The following is a 15735-nucleotide window of genomic DNA, read 5'->3' as shown; positions in this document are numbered from 1 at the left end:
TTTCTTGTTCAATTGGAACAGTCGCTTCGCAAATTCCACTCCTTAATGAAGTTTCATCATTTTTTAAACTTAAAAGATTCATCGCATGGTGTTTTCGGTTTGTGAATAATTCAGCTAAATCTACCGCAACAAGGATTAAGGGTTACCTTAAAAGAAGAATTGCAATACGCTAGAAATGAAATTGTTAGAGTAGTTCAAATGGATGAGTTTTTTAATGAATATAATCTTCTGAAAAAGAATCAACCGTTAAACTCAAATAGTAAGATCCTTTCTTTGAACCCGTTTATCGATAAGAATGGACTTATACGCGTTGGAGGAAGATTAAGACAATCCAACATCGCGCAGGACAGAAAATATCCTATTTTGTTGCCCAAGAAACATCACATAACACAGATTATAGTGAATCATTTTCATGAATCCCATCTTCATGCAGGCCCCCTGCTATTGCTATCAGTAATTAGAAGAGAATATTGGATAATCCACGCTAGGTCAATTGTAAGACAACAGATTTGGAAATGTGTGAAATGTCATCGTGTAAGAGCTAAAACATCTACTCAGATAATGTCTGATTTACCATCGTCTAGAGTCGTTCCGTCAAAGGTTTTCTCCAAAGTTGGAATTGACTACGCCGGGCCATTTGAAGTGAAGCCCAGGCAAGGTCGAGGAGTAAAACCAATGAAATGCTACATTTGTGTATTCGTGTGTTTTACTACAAGAACTATACATATTGAATTAATAGGTAATCTTACATCAGAATCATTTATTGCCGCTTTAAAGCGCTTTGTATCTCGAAGAGGAAAACCGATACAAGTGCATAGCGATTGTGGCACAAATTTTATTGCTGCAGATAAGGAATTGAAAAGAGTAAAAAACTCCTTGAAGGAAAATGAATTGGTTAATAAATATTGCTCTACTGAAGGTATTAAGTGGATATTTAATCCTCCCGCAGCGCCACATTTTGGAGGATTATGGGAAGCTGCAGTCAAATCTACAAAGTTACATCTCAAGCGAACCATAGGTGAACAACTTCTAACGCAAGAAGAATTTATGACATAGCTAGCTCAAACTGAAGCTTGTTTAAATTCGCGACCGTTGTGTCCACTGTCTGAAGATCCATCAGAATTTTCTGCACTTACGCCAGGTCATTTTTTAATTGGTACCCCGCTAACTGCCTTACCAGAAGAAAGTTTACACGATCAAAAAATTCCTATATTGTAACGTTGGAAGCTTGTTGAGAAAATGTTTCAAAGCTTTTGGAAAAGATGGTCCGATGAATACATTTCTAATTTGCAACGACGTTCAAAATGGTTGAAAGTGCAACCTAATTTAAAGGTTAATGATTTAGTTATCATAAAGGAAGACAATTTACCCCCGCTACGATGGAAATTGGGAAGAGTGCTGGAAGTTTTTCCTAGCTCAGATAATATTGTGCGTATCGTGAAGATCAAAACCGCTAACGGAGTTTTCAAAAGGCCAATTCACAAACTTAGTGTTTTGCCTATCAATGATTAAGTTTTTTTCCTAAAGCTTTATAACTTTGTACTTTGCTTTAACTATAATTAAGTTCCTGAATTGTATCAAGGTTTCTGTGCATCTGTTTTGAGAACAATTTAGTTTCATTGCATAATTTCATAGTACGTTTTCTTGTGAATATTTTAATGATACATTTTTGCATAATTTAATATTGTTATGATAATTTCATTTTGTAAAAGCTATTTAGTTTGAAACGATGTTTCAACGCCGGGCGGAATGTTTCGGCCACCAGAGCTCTCTGCCTGTCTGTGAGATATTATTTCGCAATGTGCAGATTGTATGCGTCGCTCGCATTTTGTTCTTGCATTCTTAAAACCGCTCATTGTAACTCTGTCGTTTACCTTTGTGCTGTGTTGTGTTCGAAAGTTCAAACCGCCGAATAAAGGTTAATTTTACAGTCCACTCGCAGTGATGTATTCTTAGGTTTATTAATTTAAAGTTAAGATACCGCTTCGCTACACTGGCAATATAGAATTCTTGCTCTACGGCATTCACAATTTTATCTACAGCAAAGTGACCTTTTTTATGTACCTTCTGTATGATTTCGTTCTCTAAGGATTCTGGCACTACTAGAAGATCTTTACCTTTAGATTATTCTTTTTCAAATTTGTACAAAATACCATTTCTCACGAAGAATCCATTTTCTTCTCCCTTCTCAACTAAATTCTTGATTAATTTCACATGTTCATCTTCATTCTGTTGTTGTGCTAACCGAATCTTCTCAGTTACATCGGATGTGTATGATGTTAAAATTAGAGCATTTCTACTTAAAGCATCAGCATGTTTGATTTGGCTTCCTGAACGAATTTCGTAATCGAATTCTTCAATAAACATTGCCCATCTCGCAATCTTGGGAGTTAAATCTTTCTTATCTAAAGTTTTCTGAAAAGCACTACAATCAGTTACAATTTTGAATTTAGTCCCTAACAAATAGTTTCGAAATTTCTTCAGAGCTTCTATTACTGCAAGGGCTTCTAATTTGTAACTACAGAGTTTATCTTGCTGCGGTGAAGTCTTCTTACTCATATACTGGATGGGGTGATAATTACCATCATCAGACAATTGGAGTAATACCGCAACAAAGCCTTGACTACTAGCATCAGTATGAAGTTCTAATGGATATCCTTGCCTAAATATGTGTAGAACAGGTGCTTGAGAGAGAATTTCTTTGAATCTGCAAAACGCTTCTTGTTGTTCGGAATCGAACTTAAAACCAATACCTTTTCTTAGTAAGTCACTAAGAGGTTTGGCTATTTTAGCATAATGAGGAATGAATTTACGAAAATATCCTGTTATTCCTAAAAAGCTTTGTAGTTGTTTACAGTTACGCGGTTGTGGAAAGTTTCGAACAGCAACAGTTTTGGAAGGCGATGGTCGAATAGTTCCGTTTTCAATTAAATGTCCCAAAAATTCAATTTTACGTTTTAAGAATTGGCACTTTTTGAAATTTATTTGTAATCCATACTCCGAAGCAGTTTTGAATACTCTTTCTAATTTGTCTAAACATTCAGCTTCATCATTAGCCGGTATGATTATATCATCCATATAAATAGTTAGTACACCTTCATTCAGCAAGTCACGAAATACTGAATAAATATACTTTTGAAAAACATTTGGACTAATACATAAACCAAAAGGAGCTTTATGAAATTCGTAGATACCATTATGTGTTACAAAAGCGGTATATTTGGTGCAATTTTCATCTATGTCTACATGGAAAAAGCCATTTTTCAAATCTAGTGTCGTGAAAACTTTTGACTGTTCTAAACGAAGTACTTCCGGAATTAAAGGCAGTGGAAATTTGTCTTTAATAATCTTCTTATTTAATTTCCGATAGTCTACACATAAACGTTTGAATTATCACGCTTGTTACACAAAACAATAGGATCCGCATAATTAGAAGTGCTAGGTTTTATTATTTTTTCTTTCAGCCATTCCTTAATTTGATCGTCAACAATTTTTTGTTCCGCGAAAGACATGTATCTTTTAATTTCCGAACGACTTCCGCTTTCGGGGTTTTTGTTTACATTAACGGAGACGCCAGACGATTGCAGAGGATCATAAACATTCTTCAATGACACAGCAATATTCAAATTTTCCATAACGCAACGAACGTTAGAATTTCGAGATGACTCAGCAGTTATCAAGTTTACATTACTTTTATTCCGATGAGAAATTATTTGAAGGCCATTCTCGGTAAAAGAAAAGTTAAACTGATTCAATATATCCAAACCTAATACAATTTGATTACATAATGACTTAACAACATAAATTTTCGTACGAAGTGAAAAACTATCAATTGAAATATCAAAAATGAAAAAGCCGATGGGGTACGTTTGCTTTCATTCAATTCCGTTTAATGTGACATCGCTACAACTTAAATTAGGAGAACCAATCTGCTTGTGTAACTCCGCGCTGCATATCGTAACATCTGAACCAGTGTCAACTAAACTATCGACTAAATGATTATTTGTTTCTACAGTCTTTATAATTCTATGCTTGTCAGAAATTCGTTCTATTAAAGCTGCTTGTTTCTCGGGGGTCTGCTCTGGACAGTTCGTTGAATAATGCCCATACTTTTTACATTTTATACATTTTACACCCTTTGATTTGTTTACACAGTGCTTTGATAGATGCCCAAATTCCTGGCAATTAAAACATTTGACCTTATTAACGTTAGATTGATTTCGGTTTGATGACACAAGCTTACTTCTATCTTTAACTTTATCAGGTTCAATGTTCCGTCTTACATTCTTTAGGAACATGCAAGGACCTGACTCGGAACAGAGAGCTTACTAAAGCTATGTTCAATAACTGTGGGAAGTAGACAGGATACACAAGAAGGGTATACAAAACCCTTTATTTTTCTCTCTTTACAATAATTTCCGTACTTCGGAATACAAAGACCCACTACTTGTGGTCTAAACGTAAGAATATAAAAATATAACTAAACTCTAACTTAACTTTGAATTAATAAACGTGGAAGATTGGCCTTATATTAACAGGAACCCGTATGTAGTACAGAGAACTGTTAACACTACAATACGTTGAAAATTATCAAGATGATTAAAACTCTGGCCTGGAAGGCAACCAGCAACTGAGTAAAACTTCTAAGGTAAGCGGCCTGCTTCGACTAACTCCTTCCTCTCTCTCGCTTGGCAAAAAGCCACAACTTAAGTACTTGGCGTTCGCCAGACAAATTTTGCATAAATAAGTTAACGCTTTTAATTCTGGCCGGAAGTAGAAAATAAGAAGTGATAGTAAAGATTTAATATAAAATACGTTAGTAAAACTTAAGATCCTTACATACTTCCCGCCAGAGTTAATTAGTTTGAAACTGAGGTCTAAAACGACCTTGTTGAAAACTTTTAGCTCTAGAATCTAACGCGAGGCCAATCTTTTACAAACATTTCTCACTAGAAACTAGAAATTTAAAAAAACGAAATTTGTTTTTACAATAGCAGCACCAAGGACACGCAATTTTTCATCTGTACTGCATCTAAACAGGAGCTTTTATTCAAATCTGGTTCCTTCCAGAGATCTGGAAGGAAAACTAGTTTAATGAAATGTTACACAATGAAATGGCAAGTAACATGCATATTTCTATTTCTCTTAAGATTCTTATTTCATTCATGACTATGTTAATTATCTCTCCCCGTGCTCTCTGACATGTGTTGTAAAAGAACACCAAACACGAATGTGTTTATGTATACGTGTTCAACACTTCCTCCTACAATCAAAACACTAACGTGTTAAAATTCAACATACCAAGACCTCGTAACACACCCTAACTTCAACTCTAAACCCTAAGGTACTATTCTGAAAGTGGCTAACTCTGAAGTGTAGCGTCAGAGAGCCTAACTACATTTATTCAACCTTTAACACATATTCACCATGAATTGGTCTTTTTACAGTCACACGAATAAAAAAAAAATTTAACATTACTTTCACTTTTACCAAATCACGGTATTTCTTAACATTTAAAATAACAGTTCACATTATATATAAGAACATATTAACCTGCCGTTAATTTTTCGCATTTGAAAACATTAGTAGTACATTGTTAACTTCTATTCTTTTCAAAGCAAGTGCCAATTCTTCTACATTGAAATACTACATTTCAAAAAGTCTTTCAGACTAAAACTTCTTTCTTGCCAGAATGTTTTAAATAAAATTTATACAATAACTTTTACAATATTTAAGTCTTTACATATTCCTATTATACATCAACTTTAGTTTTACGCGCGAGTAATTGAAAAACATAATACCAAAATCGGTAACAACTCATTTCTCGCCTTTTTGGCGATAAAGGTAGACCTCACATGAGGTAAAACTTGTTGAAATCTGCCACTTGCAGTACGAATGAAAGATTAACTTAAGTTTGCAAAGTAACATAAAATTTTACTTATCTTTGTGATATTCGGACATTCTTTTCTGAGCCCAGTCCTGGAAGGCAGCGCAGATTCTCGTTTGATTTATCCTCCTTCTTGTGCGGGCTCGCCCTTCAGTGCCTTCCTCTAGAAGCTTTCTTTTTTCTCCAGTTCGGTCACCCTTCTTTTTCGCCTCTGCCTGTGGTCCTGGCCGTTTGATGGCAGCTGGTCTTGGCGGAACCGGGAGACTTCTTTCGCGTTCCTGCTTGGACCTCGTTGCTGGCCGTTCAAATTTTCCTTGTAACTTTTCCTCCGCCGCTGGTGGCCCTTCCGCAGTTCGGCGACATTTGCTGCGGAGAGTCCTGTCGGATGAGTAGATCTTCCGTTTTTGAGCCGTGTTATAGTTGCCGTCATTTCTCCTGGCTCTCTTTGCATACGTCGTCCTTCTCCCTTCTTCATTCTGGGGGTGTTCGTGAGCTCTCTTTTCTGGACGGTGGAACGGCTTCTTTTTCTTGTTACCTTCAATTTTTCCGCGGGGAAACTTTCGTTTCACTTGCTCCTGCCTCTTAATGGCTTGCCCTTGTACTTGTCGTTGTTCCACTTCTGGAGCTTGTGCCTGCCGTATGTGCCGTGCCGGATCCTGCAAAAGATCTGTAAATATTTGCATTTTATTACGATCATATTAGGGTTTGATTTGATCAATGTTTGCGGAGCAGGTTTCACCATTCCTGGCTTTTAACACTACTACAGCGTTAGTTTTTTTTTCTATGACATATGGTCCTTCAAATCGTGGAAAAAATTTGGCAGTTTTATCTTCTGGTGCTGAAGAAAGTGAATGCTTAATTTTTAATACTTCATCCCCTACTTTATAAGTTACTCCCCGTCGTTTCAAGTCATAATACAGCTTTTGTTTTCTCTGTGCAACTTCAGTATTCTTTTTTGCTTCTTTAATTAGTTTTTCTATATCACCCATTTTAAATTCTGGGCCTCTTTGTTGCACAGAAAATAATTTATCTAACGGCGTTATAATCTTTCTGCCTAAAAATAACTCAGCAGGAGTTTTCCCCGTTGTATCATGTTTTGCGGTCCTAAGGGCGAAAGCAAATTCATTGACATAGTTATCCCAGCTTTTATGAAAATTTTTAACATAACTACGGATAATTTTCACTATATTTCTATTGACCCGTTCCGCTATATTTGATTCCGGCCGATACGGGACTATTTTTAAATGACGTATGCCCAGTTTTTGGCACATGTCTTCAAATACATTACTTACAAATTGAGGACCATTATCCGATATAACTTTTAGGGGCGCCCCGTATTTTAAAATATATTTATTTAAAATAGAATCAGTAACTAATTTCGCGGAGGCTCGTTTTAAGGGAACAATTTCGGTCCACTTACTAAAATGATCAACCATAACAAGGAGATAGCGACTTTTATTTAACTGACTTTTTGGGAAAGGGCCCAATAAATCGATGCCAATTATTTCATTTGGAAATTCGGATTTAATACTATTTAGAAACCCGGCCGGGCGGAAATTAATATAATTAACTGCTTGACATGTTGGGCAGGACTGGACATACGCCCTTGTTAACTTTTGCAGTTCAGGAAAGTAGACTGCCTCGCGTACGCGTTGGATAGTTTTTCGAATACCAGCATGAGAAGCTAAAGGGCTGTCATGGAGCTCCTGCAGGATATTTAATCTAGGACTAGCTGGGATAACAGGTTGAAATTCGTTGTTGGAATTCGTAGTTTTTGTATAAAAAAATAGACCATCTATTAGTTCGTAATGGGCCGCCCTATTTCTTATCGCCACAATATCTTGGAGGCTAAAATTTTCAGGATGCTTTAAATACTCATAAATGCTTCCAAATTCAGGATCCTTACCCAGTTCGGTTATTACAGTTTCTCGGGAATTTATTGTACATGCTGTGAGCATTGCCACCTTTACCATATTACCTTCTTCATCTATTTTAATTCTGGACAGGGCATCTGCTACGATATTTTACTTTCCGGGGGTATGCTTGATTACCAGATTATATTCTTGTAGCTTGAGTGCCCATCTTATTAACCTTGGGGATAAGTTTTTCCCTGAGTACAATCTAGTTACCGCCGCATGATCAGAGTACACTGTTATTGTTATTTTTCTTACATAAAACCACCGGGCTAGCATAACTACTTGAGATGGGCATTATGATCTTTTTACGTAGCATATCGGTAATATGCCATTCTATAATTTTTTCCTTATTCTTATCATACCGGTATGGTTTTTGACGAACTGGCATTGCATCTCCGGTGTCAATACTATGGTTAGTAACCTGAGTAAATCCTGGAATATCACTAAATAACGAAGCAAATTCACTTACCACTTGTCGGATTCTTCGTTGCTCTTCATTAGGTAGGTGGTCAAGGTTTAACATCAGCGGTTCAGGCTTTTCTTCTCGAACTGGTTTCATTGTCAGCTTAAGGGACGTTTCATTAAAATCTAGTGTTGCTTGTGCCTCTGAAAGAAAATCTATTCCTAAGATAATATGTGCTTGCAGATTCTTTACTATGAAAAACATAACCTTTACTTGTTCGTCCTTGATACGGACATACAGCGGTAATTTACCTATACACTTACATCTTTCTCCTTGCGCAGCTAACACTGTCGTATTATCCGAATTATATGTAAGATATTTACGAAAATATTCCTAAAAAAATCTTCTGCCAAACAGGAACTCTGCGCGCCTGTATCCAGGAGTGCGGTGGCTGGATATTATTCACCAACACTTCAATCTTCGGAAGAGTCAAATTTTTCACCATTACTGTATTTAACTTGAAGGAAGAGGGGTTTTCGTGGCCTTCGGATTTCCGCACCCTCCAGTCAGCAGAAATCCGTTTTAGTTTAAATTATTTTTCATTTCCGTGCTTTCCTTCTTTTTCCCCTGGCCTTGAGACTTTTTTCCTGGATTGCTATTGAACTGTCGACGTTCGCCGGCTGTTTTTGAATGCTCGGGTTTCCTTGCCCACTGATTCGCTTTGCTTCCGTAGCCGTGTGCTTGAGTTTGCTGTAGTCTTGGCGCACCAAATTGGTTTCGATGTTGATATTGGCGTCTTCTTTCAATATCCGCCGTTCTTCTACTTTCAAACTGGATTGCTAGCTCAAATAACTTCTCCAGTGCAGTCGGATTTCTTAATTCAATAAAGTCTTGCACTTGGGGCAGTAACTTCGGCAAAATCACTTGAATTATCTCAGGATCCGGACGGTTTCCATACAAAAGTTTGAAGACGTGAATTTTTCTTAAAATAAAGCTTGAGAGATTTTCGATTCTTTGTTGATATATGCTGAAAAGTTCCGTTTCTAATTTCACACGATCCCTTACGACAGGGAAGGCTTTTACTAGGGCAGTCTTGAAATTCTCGTAAGTATAGGTGGGACTTCCTGCTTGACCCAAGAGACTTCTGCTTATACATTTGAACCAATTAAGCGCTTGGCCCCTCAAAGCGCTGGTAGCTAAGGTAACTTTTTGAAATTCGTGCACGGGATAGAGCATGAAGTGGTCATCCAATTTTTCCAAAAAACTGGTTACCGGTGAGTTTCCTTTAAATGTTGCTTCAGGTTTCATCGAAGCGCGCATGGTCTGGACGATGTAACCAAATCCTTCCAGGGCGGCAGCTGGCATTTCTGGATTCTGAGCCGCTTCTGCAGGCAGCACAGGTTCTTCTTGAAACTCGGCCATGGTTATTCTTCTTCGTCGGGCGCCACTATCAGGTTCCATTTTCCGTCTTACTTTCTTTGGGAACATGCAAGGACCTGACTCGGAACAGAGAGCTTACTAAAGCTATGTTCAATAACTGTGGGAAGTAGACAGGATACACAAGAAGGGTATACAAAACCCTTTATTTTTCTCTCTTTACAATAATTTCCGTACTTCGGAATAGAAAGACTCACTACTTGTGGTCTAAACGTAAGAATATAAAAATATAACTAAACTCTAACTTAACTTTGAAGTAATAAACGTGGAAGATTGGCCTTATATTAACAGGAAGCCGTATGTAGTACAGAGAACTGTTAACACTACATTACGTTGAAAATTATCAAGAGGATTAAACCTCTGGCCTGGAAGGCAACCAGCAACTGAGTAAAACTTCTAAGGTAAGCGGCCTGCTTCGACTAACTCCTTCCTCTCTCTCGCTTGGCAAAAATCCACAACTTAAGTACTTGGCGTTCGCCAGACAAATTTTGCATAAATAAGTTAACGCTTTTAATTCTGGCCGGAAGTAGAAAATAAGAAGTGATAGTAAAGATTTAAAATAAAATAAACGTTAGTAAAACTTAAGATCCTTACAACTTGAGTGTCTACTTTCGGTTTCGGATTTTTAAACTTATCATTGTCCGATCTCATTTTATCATAAATTTTAAGCCTTTGTTTAAATTCAGTTATTGTTTCGCAACCATATAGTATAGTTTTCTTAACTACAGAATCGGGAATACCATCAATAACATATTTAATTAATGAAGCATCTTCAATGTTACCTCTCGAACACATTTCTTTCATTTTCAAAAAATACTCATCTAAAGATTCATTAGGCATTAATTTACGTTTGCATAACATTTCATGCAATTCAGCAGAATTAAAAGCTTTACCATATTCAGATTTCAAAAGCTTTTTTAACTTACACCAGTCATTAACTTTAGATTCACTCTGAATAAATAGTTTCGCTTTACCTTTTAACGATCTCTTAGCAAAAACTAATTTATGCAAATCACTTAATTTCAAAGAATTTATAACATCTTCAAATTCATCAATCCATTTATCAACATTTTCATATGCATTACCAGAAAAAGGATTAACAATACTTTCAATATCAGAAAAACTGAGGTTTAAAATTATCTTGAATTGAAAGCTGCGTACTGTTATTTACTTGAGACTCGTTAAAACCAGGATTGTCTCTTTGATTATCATCAAGCATTACTTCAGAAATTTTATTAATAGTTTCATCGTCAATATAACTATTTTTTTTCACGCAAAATATTTTCAAATAATACAGATAAATCACATAGGAAAGAGACAATTCGGGTTACTACTTCCGTTTTTAAACCCTCTGAATTTATGCACTATACATTGCAAACTTTAATTAACTCATTCAAAGTAAAACTATTCTGCACTGTATCTATTTTCTTATTAAATTCTTCAGAATCTGGTTTAGCTGTAAAGCCAGAAAATTCACGTAATCTTTTCCGGTTATTTCGATCTCCATCAGTATTAAAAATAAGCTTATGCAAACTTTTGATTTCAGAACTTTTACTATTCTTTAAGGCTGCTTCCAATTCTGGAATTTCTACTAACTTCATATTGGAAAAGTTTGATACTCACCCGACAGATGATCGTCGTCAATAAAGGTAATCCACACTTTATACGAGTAATCCAATAAATCGATTAGCTTGTGAGAACAGTTCACTCAGTTAGTTCAATGCACAGTTCAGAACACAGTTCATAATGTCACTCACACGTTCGAGGCCCCACGTTGGGCGCCAAAGGTTTTGTAGAATTCTTTTTTAATCAGAGCATGAGAGCACGGATCTTGGTATTGTACATACCTTTATTTTAATAATAAGAAATAAAAATAAGAAAAAGTAAATTAAGTAAAGATGAAGTTAACAGTATGCAGGCTTAATATAATGATGCACAGACAGTCCTAGTCCTTTCACACAGAGTTCCTCCGGCGTTGATAGAATATAGTAATTCGAGCTAGTTTTAAATACTATGATCATCTAAAGTCATCACAGCAAAAGGCATAACAGCAAAACTCTTGAAAAGGACAGAGCCGTCTGCTCACGTCCACGCCCGCACGCTGTCTCTTGCTGTCTGGGATGATTCTTACTGCGCTGAGCGGTGCTGATGACGTCATCTGGTATTCTAATTCAGCATCGGGAGGTGATTGATTCCCACATATATGTATGTGTGGGGGGGCCTAAAATATGAACAAAGAAAATAAATTACTAACTTAATTAGCAATAGCTCTTTAAATTTCCCTTTTTTTAGATTTCTATATGTACCCCCTCCTATCATCTGAAAAGCATCAAAATGTCTCTCGACAGCGTCATTTAAAATAAAATTTAAGAAAGTAGATCTCTAATAAAGTTCTGATTTAATAAGTAACAGCCCTTTGAATTTCTTCTTTAGATTTTTGTATGTCCCCCTTCCTAGCATTGAAATGCAGCAAATTTTCTCTCGACTGCGTTATTTCTAGATCCATCCATAAATATGATGACGCTCATGACGTGATTAATTAGAAATTTAAACCAAAACATAATAACTCTCAATAACCAACTTATAGGGAAACCTTTCCTTGGTGAGTTCTAGATTGGATAACTGCGCATTTTGCTTTTACCTCTGTTTCCCCTTAAGTTGGTGCTTGATGCTATTCTTTCTAACTCAACAATATCAGAAAAGTAAATGCTCTTGAACAGATACAATTAGACTGCTAAGTCAATTTTGGCTGAAAATGTATGAAATAAATATGAGTATCTAATATGACTCGACTAACAAGTTTGCCGTTCATTACGGATTCAACATTTTACGTTCTATGCCACCAATATTGCGAATACCTTTTTCATTACATATATATATGTAAAGAAGGGGGTCCGTTTTTAGTGCGTGAGTGTGTAATTCATACAAATTTACAGTTTACTTCTGCCCTTACCAAAATACTGGATATTTGGCTGGTTATGCCAAGAAATTGGCGAATACCTTCTCACTAAGGTTCCGAATAGAGACAGTCACAATTGTGCAAATTTCATTGACCATTACAAGAGGAATGGACGATTTATTCAGACTATTGGAGAGCATATAAAGCTCAGGAACTGGAAAAAGCAGATCAGAAGCATTTTACTGTGCATCATAAATTTGATTATGTTAAACAAACAACAGCTGCTTATATACAGAATTTTCAAAGAATGTGGCATTCCGCTGTGTGCTGGAATAAAACTCGCTAAGTACAAATCGCCATCGTCATGAAACTTAATTTGCTAAGCTCTTGTAATGAAATTCCTAAGGATGACAGAAGTAACCATTAACCAGTAAGACACGTAAACAGGAATCTGGCGATAATCCTACTGCCAACTTAACGTTTAAAAAAAGGGGTCTGGATAATAAGGAAGTACATATTCAAGTAAAAATGCTACAGGCGGATTTAAACGGTAAAACTGCAAGTCACGATAGCAAGAGGCCTCGTGGTACTTGTCTTTTGTAGCGACAAAAATATAGATTTGGTGCATTTCTGCACCGTCGGGAAACAAACCAGTTAATTATTTAACATGCTTTACTGCATTGTGTTCAAATAGTGGAGTTTCGTCGAATTATGCTATTTTAAATTAATCATGAACAAAAGTATATTAAATACTTTGATAGATAGAAATTATATTAAACCCCTTCTGCACACACACACACACACACACACACACACATATATATATATATATATATGTGTGTGTGTGTGTGTGTGTGTGTGTGTGTGTGTAGAAACGGTACTTACTGTCTAGGAATATGATGTCTCTAATAAACTAGTTCGATTTATGTAACTTGAATATTTAATGAAACATGAATAGTTGCAACAAACTACAAAGTAATTACATACGTAGAAGGAAATAGATGAGATTATTTACAGATGAAGAGAAGAAATCGTCTTTTACATTCAAACATCCTTTAATCGCGTCATCGCTTTATGGCGAATTGTCTGACTTCCATCATCGAGAAAGTAAGAAATTTATTCTCACAGCTTGTGGCGTAATCCAATTATAATGAACGATGCCATTCCACATTTATATATGGGGGGAATTACGAAGTACAGTTGCAATGGCTGAGTGGTAGGGCGAAAGAAAGAAGTTGATATCAAACTAAGCTCAGCCAATTACGATCCTTATCTCCAGAATTCTAGAATTCCAGGCGCAATAGAGTAATTCCTCGTAGACAATATACTCCTTAATCATAACAATTACGATAATTTCTTATACTCATTGGTTTTTAAAAAGAATGACGCAGGCATTTTACTGAAGCGAAGCGAGGAGATATCAGGAAGGTAGAAGCTAGCAGAATGATGACGGTTAGTTATTGCGCAAGACCTAATCTGTGATTGGTTAACATTACTTTTAATTGCTCTTTTCCAGTAGCCTCACATAACATAGAAAATCTCTAATTTGGGAGAACAGATGAATTTAGATGGAGATCACCAAATCTGATTGTTAATTTTGAGGTCGCCAATTATTTTTAAAGCAACTATCGTATTTTGCTATATCTTACAGATATATGTATAGTATATGGAATTTTATTTATATATATATATATATATATATATATATCATGGAGAAATTCCTATATACATAATATGTAGAAATCGATAAAAATGATATGAATTTATATATATACTATATATATATTATATGGAAATTCATATCATTTTTGTGGATGCTTATAACATTTGGCAACATATCTCACTTTTTAATATTCTCACGTGGGTTATAGAAACTGTTTTTATGCATTGAAGCCATTTAATCAATTAGTCAATCAGCAAGAAAAATAAAAAACAAATCAATATCGTCTGTCATTTCTTGCCCTTAAATAAACAGCAAATTTTACTTTTCCACAGTAAATTACATTTTCTTTGAACCTTATATAATGTAGTGAACGCAAGGGACGTATGCCGAAGCCCCTAGGGCTCCCTAGTGCCACGCGCCTAAGGAAAGGTTGGTCGAATTGTACCAATGCCGCTTTTTCTCGCCACAGCTAATATAGAAGACCAGTACCAGCATCATGTTGCAACCGTTCTACAAATCCTTAATCAATTTTTAAGAAACAGTAAACATGCCCTCTATTTTAAGATCAGGAGCTTCAAAACGTGACGCTGAGATTATAAATCTTCATCAAATTTTCTATTTTTTTAATTTAATTAATCTACAGTTGTCAATTATTTGCTTAGTAAAAATTAAAATTTGTTAAACCTAAGCATAAAATATACGTATTTCATATAATCCGAAGTCGTAGCCTCATCACTACTCTGATAAACAGCTTTTTCTGGCAAAGGTTGTACTGTGCTTACGAATACAATGGCTCTCCAGTTTCAAAGGGTTTCCTCAGAACTCTTTGTTCGTTCCTCCTCTCTCAACCCGTTCGTACATTTCGAGAAAATTAGGTAGCAAACATTTGGAGCGAAAGCTGTGTTTGTAGAAAATTTCGATATGCAAATTCGCTTCTGCTGTTTGGAATTTCGAATGTGTTCGTGTAAAGCAGGCAAACAAGCTTTCAAATTGAGTTCCCAAAATAATCCAGTTTATCTTCGGTAAAATTATGTTTCCTTAAAAAAGAGAAGTAAAAACACGAATTTAGATTTTCGATAAAGCGAACCTGGGAAACATAGAAATATTTTTTTTGTTTAAATTTGTTTTAATCATACCTGTATAAATTCATGTAAATAGTTATTATCATTAAAATCATTATGCTAATGAATTCTAAACCATCTTTTTTGTTGAGAGTAATAATTAATAAAATCTTTGAAAAATCTTACGAATACGGAAAATATATATTAAAACTTCACAAAATTAATTTTATTTGTTAAAAAAACAGCAGTTCAATGTAAGCATTGGTATAATTAAAGAAGAAAATATCGAGGACTGAAATTTCGTTGGAAATAGTCCAACATTGTAAAAGCGTTGTTGTTGTAATAAAACAGAAAAGAAACATTGCTCGAATTCACAGTTCAGTTAAGATTTCCTAGACGCATCAAAATTCCTTTTGTCCAGTAATCTAGCTGATGACATAGGGTAAGGTTGTGCAAGTCGTACCCTCTA

This window comes from Stegodyphus dumicola, chromosome 3, assembly GCF_044657685.1.
Source record: "Stegodyphus dumicola isolate Sdum_Otavi_A_Nest chromosome 3, ASM4465768v1".
Taxonomy (NCBI): domain Eukaryota; kingdom Metazoa; phylum Arthropoda; class Arachnida; order Araneae; family Eresidae; genus Stegodyphus; species Stegodyphus dumicola.
Note: the sequence above shows the minus strand (reverse complement) of the source record.